Source organism: Orycteropus afer, unplaced genomic scaffold (assembly GCF_000298275.1).
Source record: "Orycteropus afer afer isolate SDZICR_OR568_19922 unplaced genomic scaffold, OryAfe1.0 scaffold00350, whole genome shotgun sequence".
In the NCBI taxonomy this organism is placed as follows: Eukaryota; Metazoa; Chordata; class Mammalia; order Tubulidentata; family Orycteropodidae; genus Orycteropus; species Orycteropus afer.
Window position 1 is genome coordinate 2,794,498 of NW_006921937.1, and position 14,812 is coordinate 2,809,309.

The following is a 14,812-nucleotide window of genomic DNA, read 5'->3' on the forward strand; positions in this document are numbered from 1 at the left end:
TTCTGCTGTGCATGGGGTCGCTATGAGTCGGAAGCGACTCGATGGCACCTAACAACAACAACCACAAGTGTTCTTGTTCCTTGGAGACCTGCATGTGGCACCTATCTTTCCCCATTCATGCTTGCTTGCTTCTGTGCCTAATCTGCTCCTTTTATATCTCAAAAGTGATTGGCTTGAGACACACTCTATACTGATATGACCTCATTAATATAATACATACCTTATTTCCAAATGAGGTTACATTCCCAGGTATAAGGGGTAGGACTTAAATACATATATTTTTGGGACACAATTCAATCTACAACAATCAATGTATAGCAAAATGTGGCAAACATTTAGAAGGAACATACAAAGTTAAAATATAAAGGATGGCACTTCTTACAGTGGAACACTATGCAGCCATAAAAAGTGGCGCATAGTATTTCTTTCTTTCTTTTGTTGCTGATGGAACAATCACTAAGATATGCTAGTGGAAGACAAGAAAGATACAGAATAATGTTATAATTATTCTATCTTGAATGTAAAAGAAGGGAAAAAGGAATCAGTGTGAGTGGCTGAGTGTGTGTATTTGTGTGTACTTTTATAAGCATAAGATGTCTTTGGAAGAAACTAATGCCACGAAGAGGGGAACTGAGTGGCTGAGGAATAGGAAGGAGAGCTTTCATCGTGTGCCCTTTTATGTATTTTAAATGTAGAACCTTAAGACTGCATGGCCTATACAGAAAAATAATGAATAAAAATAAACGAACTAAAGTGGCTGCTCTGGTTCCTGGCAAGGAGCCACCGTTGCTATGGTCACCTGCTGCAGCTGTTACACTAGTGTGGTCACCTACAGTGACATCTGCTGGTGCTTCCTGACAGCTCTTTTAGGTCAGTGTTTTTTAAACTGCTAGTTTGAGAGTGTGCATAAAATCAATGTAGTGGGTCCAAGTAGTATTAAAAAATAAGAGAAAAAAACAAAATAGGATAGAAATGAATATTTCAGAGTATGTAACAAGTAGTAAGTGTAAGTATTGTTTTGTGAACTTTTGTTTTGATTTTTTATATGTATATGTGCTGTAACATGACATGTCTTTCTCACTGTGCTCATAAACACCAGAAAGCCGTTACCCTCAGAGGTGTTCTTTCTCAGTCAATCCAGATTTCCAAGCAACAAGGAGATTAATAGGGAATATATGAAGTGCCTTGTCTTATTGGGCCAGAATCAGCCTGTGGACATGGGATTCCTTCCTTTGGAGCTTGGTCCTTCTGTTTATATCTCCATTAGCACTGTGTATACAGTGGACAGAGTATTTGTGCATGCTCCAGACTATGTCTCTTTGCATGGAAGTATATCCAGTCTTCTTAGGAGTACATCCCATTCCATGAGTTGAGTGGAGTCTAGATGGAGTGGCTGGGACCAAAATTCCAACCTGGTGTTCTTCATGCAATCTAAGCTTCAGGGGCCCTGTAGCAACTTCCCTTTTCAGATTGACCCTGATGCCTCTGTGTCAGTGTCAGATAAGCAGGGTAAGCATGGGCTTACTTGTGCTTATTTATTGATCTGTAGTGAACAATTTACTTTTTTTTTTTTTAACCACATCAAAGATTCTGGTTATAGATATTCCTGGCATCTGTCTCTCTTCCAACCCCATAACACCTTCTTACAGAATCAAAGCCTCTTTTCAAATTTATAATATCTGACAGGGACGGAGTATCCAGTAACCAAAGTAAACATGGCCTTACTTGTACTTACTTACTAATCTGTAATGACCTGTTTCACATGTTTTTCACCACATCAAAGATTAGTAAGTAAGCACAAGTAAGCCCATGCTTACCTTTTTTTTTTTTTTTTAAATTATTGAGATTTTGGTGAAAGTTTACAGAGCAAGTTTATTTTCCATGCAGCAGTTCATACACATATTGTCTCAGGACATTGACTGCCATTCTCCACAATGTAACAGCTCTCTTCCCACTTCCTCCCCATAATTACCTCTTCCCTGTGTCTTTCCCTCCCATGCCCTCCTGCCCCAGAGCTGTCTCCTTGTGTAAACACTGCCCTTCTGTTCTCCCATGATTGATCACTCTAAGTAGTGTATCTACCTGATGTAAACTGACATGCCTGTCAATTATTTGGTTGGAAGCCACAGAAGTGAGTTCAATTCCAAACCTGAAGGGTAGCTAGGGGCGATAGTCTCAGGGGTCTCACCAGGCTCTATCAGATCAGCAAACCTGGTCTTTTTTTTTTTTTTTTTTTGTGATTTTGAGTTTTGATCTATATTGTCCTCCCACTCCATCCAGGATTTCCTGCACCAATACCCCTGAGTGGTTGACAGTGGTAGCCAGGCACCATCTAGTTCTTCTGGTCTCATGATCATATAGGCTGAGGATCACATGGTCTGCCAAACCCTTGGACTAATTGTCTATGAATCTTTAGTTTTCTTCATTCTTCTTTGTTCTGGATGAGGAGAGATCCATCACTGCACCTAGATGGCCGCTTGCAAGCTTTTAGGACCCTAGTTGCTACTCACCAAAGTAAGATGCAGAACAATGTTTTTGTGTAGTACGTTATGCCAGTTGAGTTTGATGTCCCTGTGACCATGGTCCTGAGTGCACTGGCCCAACTACTCACTTTCTCCTAGTAGCTGGCTTTGGCCAAGAAGTCACCACAGCCTTGTCCCTTGTCAGCTCTACCATACACCTGAATATTCTTACAGCACATATAAATATACTTGTAGAGACACCAACCCTATACATGATCATGAGCACACTACCCCTTGCATAGACATACCTGATCATTCATCCTGTCCACCCATCTATTTACCCATAGATCAATACTTGCCATCACTGACAACATTGTACTGTATAAGCAAAAGGGTTCATCTTTGTTGTTTGTACCTCCCATGTACCTCTCCATGTATTCCTCTTCCTCAATGCCACCGTGTTGATCACTCATTTTTGGTACATTGCCCTTCCCTTCACCCAAATCAAAACTTGTCTCCACCTATCTAGCATACTTTTTTAATTGGTTAATCCACTTACCTGACCATGCAGCTGCACCATCAGCAATGCCTTCTCTCCATCACTGCTTACTGTAATCTAGCTTCCTTTAAGGTTCTGCCCAGTATTACTTCTTCCATGGAAACTTTCCTAATTCCCTTAGCATAAAGCAATTTCTCATGTAGTCATCATGCTTTTTTATTGGTTGCAAGTGAATGAAACTCAGCCCAAGCTTGCCTTTTAAAAAGAGGGGAACTGGCTCAGATGATTGAGAAACTCAAAGATGGGCTGAATCCACAGGCTAAAGATACTATCGGGACTAGTCTCTCTCTCTCATTTATTCTCTTGTTTTCCTCTGTGTTAATACTTGTTATTCACACATGGGGTCACCATCAGTTAGAATCGACTGAATGGCAACTGGATTTTCATGGCAGTAAATATCTGCTGGGAGCTCAATGATTACATCTAACAAATTTTAACTCCAAGACAAGAGAAGGGTTCTTTTACCCAATGATACTACCAAAACTTCCAAGAATGAGTCTCACCAGCCTAACTTATGTGCCCAATGTGCTTATTTTTGTTATTCATCATTCTTGAAATGCCCTCCTTTAAGAACTCTGGTGGCATAGTGCCTAAGGCATTTGACTGCTAACCAGAAGGCTGGTAGTTCAAACCCACCAGACACTCCTCGGAAGGAAGGTTGGGCAATCTACTTCCATAGTGAGACCACCTCGGAAACCCAAGGAGGGGTCACTATGAGTCGAATCTACTCCATGGCATGAGTGTGTGTGTGTTGGCATAGTGGTTAAAGCAGTCAGCTGGCAGTTCAAACCCACCAGCTGCTCCATGGGAGAAAGAAGAGGCAGTCTGCTTCTGTAAAGATCTACAGCCTTGGAAATCTTATGAGGCAGTTCTGCTCTGTCTTATAGGATCTCTATGAGTTGGAATTGATTCCATGGCAGTGGGTTATGGTCTTTGTTTTTCATGGTGTTAAGGAGTCCCTGGGTGGTTCAAACAGTTAATACATTCAGTTGCTAATGGAAAGGTTTGAGGTTAAAGTTCACCCAGAAGTGCCTCAGAAGAAAGATCTGGCAATCTACTTCTGAAAAATCAGCCATGAAAACAGTATAGAGCACAATTCTACCCCAACATACATGGGGTTGCCATGAGTTAGTATCAACTTAATGGTAACTGGCGTTTCACTGTAGCAAATGTCTGTGGGGATCTCAATCAGTATATCCAACAAGTTTAGATTCTAAGAAGGATAGAAACCTTCTTTTACTCAATGATCCTACCAAAAGTTCCAAGAATGAGTTTCACTGGCTTAACGTGGTTTGTTGTTGTTATGTGCCATTGAGTTGGACTCAACTCATGGCGACCCCTCCTTGGGTTTCCGAGGCAGTTATCACTGCAGAAGTAGATTGCCCAACCTTTCTTCCAGGGAGAGGAGTGGCTGATGAGTTTGAACTGCTAACTTGGTTTATGTGCCCAACATAACCATGAGGATAGACTCCATTGATAGGCAATTCTCTAAAGACATGCTAATAACCCCTGGGGACCAGCTCAATTCTAGAGAGTAGCTACATGGGATGTAGAAGAAAGGTCATTCTTCAAATCCATGTTAGGGGTGCTGTTACCTAAAGGAGGGGAATGAATAAGGGATAGGCAAAACAACAAATGTCCCTGTCAATTTTTAATCTCTACAGTGAAAATGGCAACTTCCTAAGTATGTTTTCCTGTGTTAATTCTTTACCTTTTGAGAAATAATTATTTAAGACAAAAACGTTTAAATAGGCAAGTGACAGTACAATTTCAATTTTCAGGTTACCTTATTCAGCTGTTCTGTATTTTTCAGGCTTCACCATGATATGTTTTCCCAAAAAATTCTATCTAGATCTCCCACTAACCAATTCTTATGAGGAACTCAGTGATTCATCAGATGATACAATCTATAACAATCATAAAAATATTTAATTTGTTTTTTGCCTCGTTGATGTGGCCAAATATTTTAATCACAATAGATATTTAAAATTTATGGAAAGAAAACCAAAATAAACTTTGAAGAGCACATCTATCATTTCTGCTTTTGCTAGTTCTTCTGAGGAAACAGGAAATATTTTTGAAGAGAAACATCTTATCACATCTGGTGTGATTTTCTAGTTATCCAGTTTAAGCCAAAAAAAAAAAAGTAGTATCATCTGTTTTTATTTTATACGTTTTGAAACATGAGTCTCTGAAAGCTATTTCCTAACATATGTCAGTTTAACATCTGCTGGTTCCTAACTGATAGCCAGAAACAGCCGCACTGGCAGCATCAGAGATAGTGCCAAGGTATTTCCCATTAGAACTGTCTTCACTTCAGAGTTGTCAGAAATATTTTTACTCTGGGGGTATCCTATTTCCCTAACTTGAAGGAGTCATGTGAAAGGAAGCACAGAGCAGGAGGGATAAATAAGATGACATGTTTACAGTCATGTGGAAGTCTGGAAAAGAAAGGTTCAGAAAACATTGTTAGATAAGGAAATCAATGCCATAGGTCAAGGATTAAACTGCATCTCCTGATAAAGTATACTTTACTATACCACACTGTAATTACTCTTTATTATTCAATAGTAACAAGAGTGTTTGAAAGCAGAATTAAAATATATTATCCATATCTAAGGGTACCTCACCATGTCCAAAGTTTTTCTTACATTTTTTCCCCATTTAATCCTTTGATGGAATGCAAGGTGCATCAGCTAGCTTCAATTTCAGTCTGGCAACTCATAACAGAATGATATTTTGGAATTTATTTTTGAAGAAGGAATCTGGAGTGTTTGTTTCAGGAAAGATCAGTATTTTCACCAGCCCTAAAATAATCTGGTGCTTAATAAGTATATAGCAACTTAACAATTCTCAGACCTAAGAATTTGAAACCTCCAAGTGGTTTGTATTATTTGTTCTTTTGAATACATTCTCCCTACTCCAATAATGAAGGGGGTTTGGTGGTGTAATGTATAAAGTATTTGGCTGCTAATCAGAAGGTCAGTGGTTCAAATTTACCAGCTGCTCCATGAAAGAAAGATGGGGGCAATCTACTTCCCTATAGATTTACAGCCATGGAAACCCAGTGGGGGTTGCCATGAGTCAGAATTAACTTGATGTCAGTGAATTTGGTTTAGTTTGGTTTGGTTTACTCTAACAATATTATTGCATTTTATATCCTTGGACTTTAAAGGTAAGATATTTCTATAGGCTTGCCAAGGCCACTGAGTATTCTGATGTCACCATAGCCTCTGTCAAGTACTGTGCTTGACACATAGTATGGAATGAATGAATCAAACTTACCACAAGAGTCTTAAATACATTTACTGTTGCTGTTAATTGCTGTTGAGTTGGTTCTGACTTATGATGACCTACATATTACTCTTATTTTTGTGGTTAGTTGCCATAAGGTCAGCTCTGACTCAGAGTGACCTATGTACAACACAACGAAATACTGCCCAGTTCTGTGCTATGCTTGAACCCATTGTTGCAGCCACTGTGTCACTCCATCCTGTTGAAGGTCTTCCCCTTTTTCACTGCCCTGAAGGTAAAGTCCTTCTCCAGGGACTGGTCCCTTCTGACAACATGACTAAGTAGGTGAGACGAAGTCTGGTTACTGTCACTACTAAGTAGCATTCCAGCTACACTTCTTCCAGGACAGAATTCTTCATTCTTCTGGCAGTAAGTGGTATTTTCAATACTCTTCACCAACTCCTCAATTCAAAGGCATCAGCTCTTCTTCTGTCTTATTCATTGTCCAGGTTCCATATGTGTGTTAGATTGGGTTCTCTAGAGAAACACAAAAACCAGCAAAGTATATATACATATATATATTTAGAGAGAGAGAGAGAGAGAAATTTATCTTAGGAAAATGGCTCACAAACATATAGAAGCCGGCAAGTCCAAGTCTCTTGGAGGAAAAATCGGGCTGGCGGCAGCCTTAGCTTCCGTAAGTGCAGGGGGCTGAGAAATTCAAGGCTGGCAGGCAGTACACTGGTTGTTCACTCCAACGAAAGACGAATCCAAGATCTCCAGGCCGAGTGGTGGGCTGCTCACTCACGGAAGTTTGCAGTCCGCACACCAGGGTTCTAATCCCTCAAAGAATGTGTCTCTTCCCAGGATGTCCCTGGCTATCTTGGAAGCAGGCCACACCCCTAGGGAAACTCCCCTTGGGCAGACTGGCCACTCAGAACACAGTCATCTGATCCCATCATGGGAACAACCACAGAGAACTGGGGTCTAGCCAAGTTGACATACAGCTCCAACTATCACAATATGACTATAAGGGGATTGAAAATACCATGACTTGGATTAGGTGCACTTTTGTCTTCTAAGTGACATCTTTGTTCCTTAATACTTTAAGGAAGTCTTTTGCAGCAGATTTGTCCAATGCAATATGATGTCTGATTTCTTAACTGCTGCTTCCATGAATGTTGATTTGTGGATCTGAGTAAAATGAAATCCCTGACAATGTCAATCTTTTCTCCATTTATCATGATGTTGCTTATTGTGAGGATTTTTGTTTTCTTTATGCTGAAGTGTAATCCATATTGAAGACTGTAGTCTTTGATCTTCATCAGTAAGTGCTTCAAGTCATCCTCACTTTCAGCAAGGAAAGTTGTGTCATCTGCATATCACAGGTTGTTAATGAATCTTCCTCCAATCCTGATGCCACGTTCTTCTTCATATAGTTAGCTTCTCAGATTCTTATGTATCAATACAGATTGAATAAGTATGGTGAAAGGATACAACCCTGACACACTCCCTTCCAGATTTTAAACCATGTTGTATCCATTTGTTCTGTTTGAATGACAGCCTCCTTATCTATGTACAGATTCCTCATGAACACAATTAAGTGTTCTGGAATTCCCACTCTTCTCAATGTTATCCATAATTTGTTATGACCCACACAATTGAATGCTTTTGCATAGTCAGTAAAACACAAGTAAACATCTTTCTGGTATTCTTTGCTTTCAGCCAAGATCCTATCTGATATCAGTAATGATGATAAAGAGGTTCCCTTCCCTATGTCATATTTTAGTAAAAGGACTTAGCAAGATTTAGATTTCCAGCATGATTATTAGGGTAGGCCTAACAGAGGTGGGCAGTGGTTGTTCAGTGGCAGAATTCTCACCTTTCATGCAGGAGACCTGGGTTGTATTTCTGGCCAATGTGCCTCAAGCACAGCCACCAATCATCTGCAGGTGGAGGCTTGTGTGTTTCTGATATTTAACTGGTTTTAGCAGAGCTTTCAGACTAAGACAGGCTAAGAAGAAAGACTTGGTGATGTAATTCTGAAAATCAGCCAATGAAAACCCTGTGGAGCAAATATTCCACTGTGCATGGGGTCTCCCTGGGTTGAATTTGACTGGAAGGCAGCTAACTACAGCAACAATGACACACGTGATGCCACAAAGCCTGGGAGGCAGAACTAAGTAGCACTAATGGTTGTGAGAGAAAAGACATGTTTAGTATTTCAAACCAGGTTTCCCCTGTTGGAATTACATTTTCCCCAATCTGCAACATATTGTCATATTGTTACAAATACATATTTGCCTGGGATTTTGTAAAGGAATTGTAAAATGCAATTAGAGGCTGAGCAGAGAATTTTCAGGTTGATTGTTAGTGTGATGCAGGTTTCTCAAGGAGCCCTCACTCTCTGCCTGTTGTCTTAATTTCTTCTTTCTTTTCCAAGATGTTCTGGGCAATGTGTATGCAATGAATATTTACAGTTGATAAGATAGTAGAAGAAAGGAATTGTAATATTTTTTCTATTTTGACTCATTCTGAAAAAGGTGAAAGTCGTTCCATGAGAAGTTTAGTAAAAATATATTTGACTTCTGCTTCATTGGGAGATGTTGTGAGTTATGTTCTTAAAACATTTTAACATATGAAAAAAAGTTAAATAATTTCAATTTCACCTGCAGAATCTACTTTCTGGAGTCTTTTCTTTTTATTTTTTAATAGTTGCTATAACCCTCCTTAGCAAAGGGGATGGAGAGTAAAATACAGACCTTCAATACTGAATGAGTTGAAAAAAGTCATTGATTAGAAATTACATGGCAGTATGAGGTAAAAATAGGACTAAAATTTTAGTTCAACTCAAATATTTATCCTCGTGTTACTCCACCAATGATTTATCTCCAAAGTTATTAATTAAAGTGAAAAATTACTTGGGAGTTTTGCCTAATATTGGAGGAAAAAGAGGCATACAATTTTGAGATGACTACACTGTATGAAGGAGCTCTGGTAGCATAGTGGCTAAAAGCACTTGACTGCTAACCAGAAGGCTGGCGGTTCAAACCCACCAGCCACTCCTCGGAAGGAAGGTTGGGCAATCCTACTTCCGTAGTGATACTGCCTCGGAAACCCAAGGAGGGGTCGCTATGAGTCGGGGCCGACTCGACGGCACACAACAACAACAACAACAACACACTGTATGATTAAGTGGAATATGATTCCACTTTTTCCCACAGGGTGTCATCTACTGTGGTTCAATATGATTAAGTGGAATACAAGAAATATCTCTTGCAATGCATTTTTGGGATCACACATTCTCATAAGGATAATCACTGCAGTATATTGACCAGATGTACAAATTCTGGAAAACTCTTCAAACCTGCCAGAGACAATGTGAAGGTTAAGGTAGTTTTGAGTGTTGCCACTTCATGAACTTTAAGATAATTTAAGTAATTTAGTAAGATAATTAACTTCAACACAGACTTAATTGGATTTCAGATTTTTATAGAAGTAGATATGATAACATGGCTAATAAAGTAAATAAGACTAAATCCAAATGATAATTTTCAGTGTATCCATCAATATCATTTATATACTCAGGATTTTCTAGACTATTCCAATCAAATGTTCTGTCTTGTCCTCTCTCCTTTGCTTTATCACTTGGAAAAAAGTATTATGCTTTCATTTGTTCAGGCTTGAAATATTTTTTTCTTTGCCTTTTTCCCCTTTCTAGTTATCTGTTGCTGCATAACAAGCCATCCAAAACTTTTAAACTTGAAACAACAATGTTTATCAATTGGTCATAAATCTGCAATTTGGGTAGGGCCTAGCGGAGGCAGCTGTTCTTTTTCCCACAGGGTATCATCTAGTGTGGTTCAAGATGGTTCAATCACTTATGGAAATATGGTAATAGCTATCAGCTAGGAGTTAGCTGGGGCTATCATCTGGACTCCTTTGTTCTTCTCCAAGTAGACCTCATCACAAGTTTCCTGGGCTTCTTCACAGAATGGAAACTGAGTTACCAACAGGGAGTGTTCCAAAAGGCCAAGTAGTAAGCTACAAAGCTTCTTATGATCTGATCTCAAAAGTCTCAAAATATCATCTTTGTCACATTAATCAAGTGAGTCATGAAGGCAGCTGAGATTCCAGGTGAAGGAAGTGGGCACTTTATCTCAACTGAGGTGTAACAAAGAATTTGAGGGCATTTTTAATCTATCATGTCTTCTTGTTATCAAATTTTCCTGACTCTACCATCACAACACCTCTCAAATCATTTCTTACACTTTCATTTACCTAAATTTTTTGCTGTAGAGTAGACAAAGAAAACTACACTGGCAGTGCCAATGGATTAGTGAGAGATATGGTTTAAGACCAATGCATCAATGGGTTACTCTGACTCAGAGCAGCTACAAAAGTAACTTTGGATAAATTGAGCCAGTAGAGAGGTTAAAGGGACAAGACGCTTTTCGTGGGAGAACATCAACCATTGTCATTGTTACCATTTTTCTTATAATCATCAATAAAATCATTCATTAAACTTCCTTTTTTACTCTGTGGATTGATCTTAAATGACCCTACTTGTAAATTTGTAAAGAAAAGAAAAAGGAGACACAATTTTGAATTCCTTAGGTTTCTTTTAATAATATCTTCACCAACAAAACCAAATTATCTTCCCCTTTGAAATTCTAAAGAACAGAAAATTAATGCTGAATCAATTTATTAAATTCATTTATAATAGTGTATTATAGCTGAATATGATTCTTTAAATATGGTAAGTATATTGTCTCTTTGCATAATACATTTAGAAATAATGCCATTTTATAAAAGATAGAGTATAATTTTCATTGTTTTAAATTACTGCCAAAGACGAGAAATTGAAATTTTTTACCAAATTCTGCAGTCTGAAATTGATCAAACATGCAATCAAGATGCATTGATAATTACTGGAGATTGGAATGAGAAAGTTGGAAACAAAGAAAGATCTGTAGTTGGAAAATTTGGCCTTAGTGATAGAAAATGATGCGAAGATAACTTGACAGAAATTTGCAAGACCAGTAACTTATTCATTGCAAATACCTTTTTTTTCAACAACATGAATGACAACTATACCCACAGACCTCACAGGGATCAAAGAGAAAGAGATGATGAAGAAGCTTGGTTTCATCAGTCAGAACAAGACCAGGGGCTGACTGTAGAACAGACCATCAATTCTTCACATGCAAGTTTAAGTTGAAGCTGAAGAAAATTAAAACAAGCCCACAAGAGCCAAAATATGACTCTGAGTATATCCCACCTAAATTTAGAGATTATCTCAAGAATAATTTTGACACATTGAGCACTAATAACCAAAGCCTAGATGAGTTGTGGGATGGCATCAAGGACATCATAAATGAAGATAGCAAAAGGTTGCTACACAGAAAGAAAAGACCAAAATGAATGTCAGAAGAGACTGTGAAGTTTGCTCTTGAACATAGAGCAAGCTAAAGCAAATGGAAGAAATGATGAAGTAAAACAAGGTTTCAAGGGACACCCCGAGAAGACAAAGTTAAGTATCATAAAGAAATGTACAAAAACCTGAAATTATGAAACCAAAAGAGAAGAACATACTTGGTATCTCACAAGCTGAAAGAACTGAAAAAACAAAACAAAACAAAAAAAACCTTCAAGCTTCCAGTGGCAATATTGAAGGATTCACCTAAGGCACTTGACTGCTAACCAGAAGGCTGGCAGTTCAAACCCACCAGCCACTCCTCGGAAGGAAGATGGGGCAATCTACTTCTGTAGTGATACTGCCTCGGAAACCCAAGGAGGGGTCGCTATGAGTCGGGTCTGACTCGACAGCACATAACAACAACAACAACAACAACATAGGCAAAATACTGAATGATGCAAGAAGCTGAAACATCAAAAGAAGATGAAAGGAATGCACAGGCTTACTGTACCAGAATGAATTTTTCAACATTCAACCATTTCAAGACCTAGAATATGATCAAGAACAAATTGTACCAAAAGAAGTCCAAGCTGCACTAAGGGCACTGGCCAAAATCAAGTTTCCAGGAATTGACAGAATATTAATCAAAATGTTTCAATAAAGGGAATTAATGCTGGAAATGCTCACTTATTATGCCAAGAAATTTAGATAATAGCTAGCTGGCCAACCAAATGGAAGAGGTGGATATTTATGCCCATTCCAAAGAAAGGTGATGCAACAGAATGTAGGAATTATCAAATAATATCATTAATGTCACATCCAAGTAAAATTTTGCTGAAAATAGTTTAAAAATGGCCCAGCGTTCTATGATCAAAGAACTGCCAGAAGTTCAAACCAGATTCAGAATAGGACATGGAAGAAGGAATATCATTTCTCATTTCAGATGGATCCTGTCTGAAAATAAAGAATACCAGAAAGATGTTTACCTGTGTCGTATTGACTATGCAAAGGCATTAGACTGTGTGGATCATAACAAATTACAGATAACATTGCAAAAAAATGGGAATTCCAGAACAATTCATTGTGCTCGTATAGAACCTGTACATAGAGTAAGAGGTAGTCATTCAAACAGAGCAAGGGGATGCTGCATGGTTTAAAATCATGAAAGGTATGTGTGAGGGTTATATCTTTTCACCTCACTTATTCAATTGTATGCTGATCAAATAATCCAAGAAGCTAGACTATATGAAGAAGAATGCAAAGTTGGTTTGCATCAAGATTAGAGGAAAACTCATTAACAACTTACGATATGCAGATGACACAACCTTGTTTGCTGAATGTGAAGAGGACTTGAAGCACTTACTGAGGAAGAGCAAAGACTACAATCTTCAGTGTGGATTACATCTCAATACAAAGAAAACAAAGGTTCTCACAAGTGGACCAAAAAGCAATATCATGATAAATGGAGAAAAGATTGAAGCTGTCAAGGATTTCATTTTACTTGGATCCACAATCAATGCCCATGGATGCAGCAGTCAATAAATTAAATGGCATATTGCACTGAGCAAATCTGCTGCAAAAGATCTCTTTATTTAAAGTGTGAAAAAGCCAAGATGTCACTTGGAAGCATCTGACCCAAGCCCTGGTATTTCAATCACTTCATATGCAAGCAAAAGTTGAACAATGAATAAGGAAGACCAAAGAAGAACTGAAGCCATTGAATTATGGTATTGGCAGAGAACAGTAAATATACACCATGGACTGCCAGAAGAACGAATAAATCTGTCTTGGAATAAATACAGCCAGAATGTTCCTTAGAAGTTAGGATGGTGAGACTTCCTCTCATGTTCTTTGGACACGTTATCAGGAGGGAGCAGTATGTGGAGAAGAACACTATGCTTGGTAAAGTAGTGGTTGTTGTTGTTGTTACGTGCTATCGAGTTGTCTCTGACTCATAGCAACCCCACCTTGGGTTTCCGAGGCAGTATTACTACAGAAGTAGATTGTCCAAACTTCCTTCCGAGGAGTGGCTAGTGGGTAAAGTAGAGAGTGAGATAAAAGAGGAAGATCCTCAAAAAGATGGATCGACACAGTGGATGCAGCACTGGGCTCAAACTTAGCAATGATTGTGAGGATGGCGCAGAATCTGGCAATGTTTTGTTCTGCTGTACATAGCGTCAGTATGGACAAGAACCAGTTCTACAGCACCTAACAACAACAGCAAATCATTACAGATGTATGTCTCTGTTTTTATGACAGTGGAGCTAGAAATAGCTACAGTTTATTTGTTATTTTGTGCCTTATTTAAGACCATGACTTTCAGTTTTGGGTTTGAGTTTTGGAGAGAATATGATGTATTTATCACAGATCCTTATATGATGTGTCTTCCAGGAAAGCATTGTGGACACAAACAAGGACTGACATTTCAGTTCTAAGACAAGAAGTAATACAAACAAATGTTTGAGTGAACACTATAAAATGCATCCTGAAATCAAACCTTCCAGAGTACAAGACAAATGGTACTTCTAATGCAACTTGGAGAAGAATGCTAAATGAAATTTGATATATCCTTCCCTGAGTTATCTTTGTTTATGACTCTATAGAGAGCTAATTGTTTTCCTCAGTCCTGTGACAGAACAGGAGGGACAAGAAGAGGAAGAACAATCTGACTCATAATGAATTCTCAATAAATGGTTGTTGAACTACATTAAGACCAAGTAAATACTTTGAAACTTAAGAGAATGTTATTCAGGCAAACAATTTTTGAAAAACATTTTCAAGTTGGAATGGAATAGATAATTTCTTAGACTGATCATCTTATATTCAATTATTTTAGTAAAACAGGACTGGAACTTGTTTAGTAATTTTATTTAAAAATTTATTTCTATTTATGTCAGTCTTCAAATCTGAAAACTTTAAAACTTTTTAACATTTACTGTATTTTCCAAAATAATTAGAAAAAAAATTATAAATAATTTCATTGGCAACAGTTAGAGTATATCCAAATGGCAAATTTGACTCATCATTAGCCCTCATACTCATGGAAAAGAGAAAGCTTTCAAGACCTTCATTTGCTGATGTAGCACCACTCAAATTGAAGAGAAACAGCCACAGACATCCATTAATCATCGGAACATG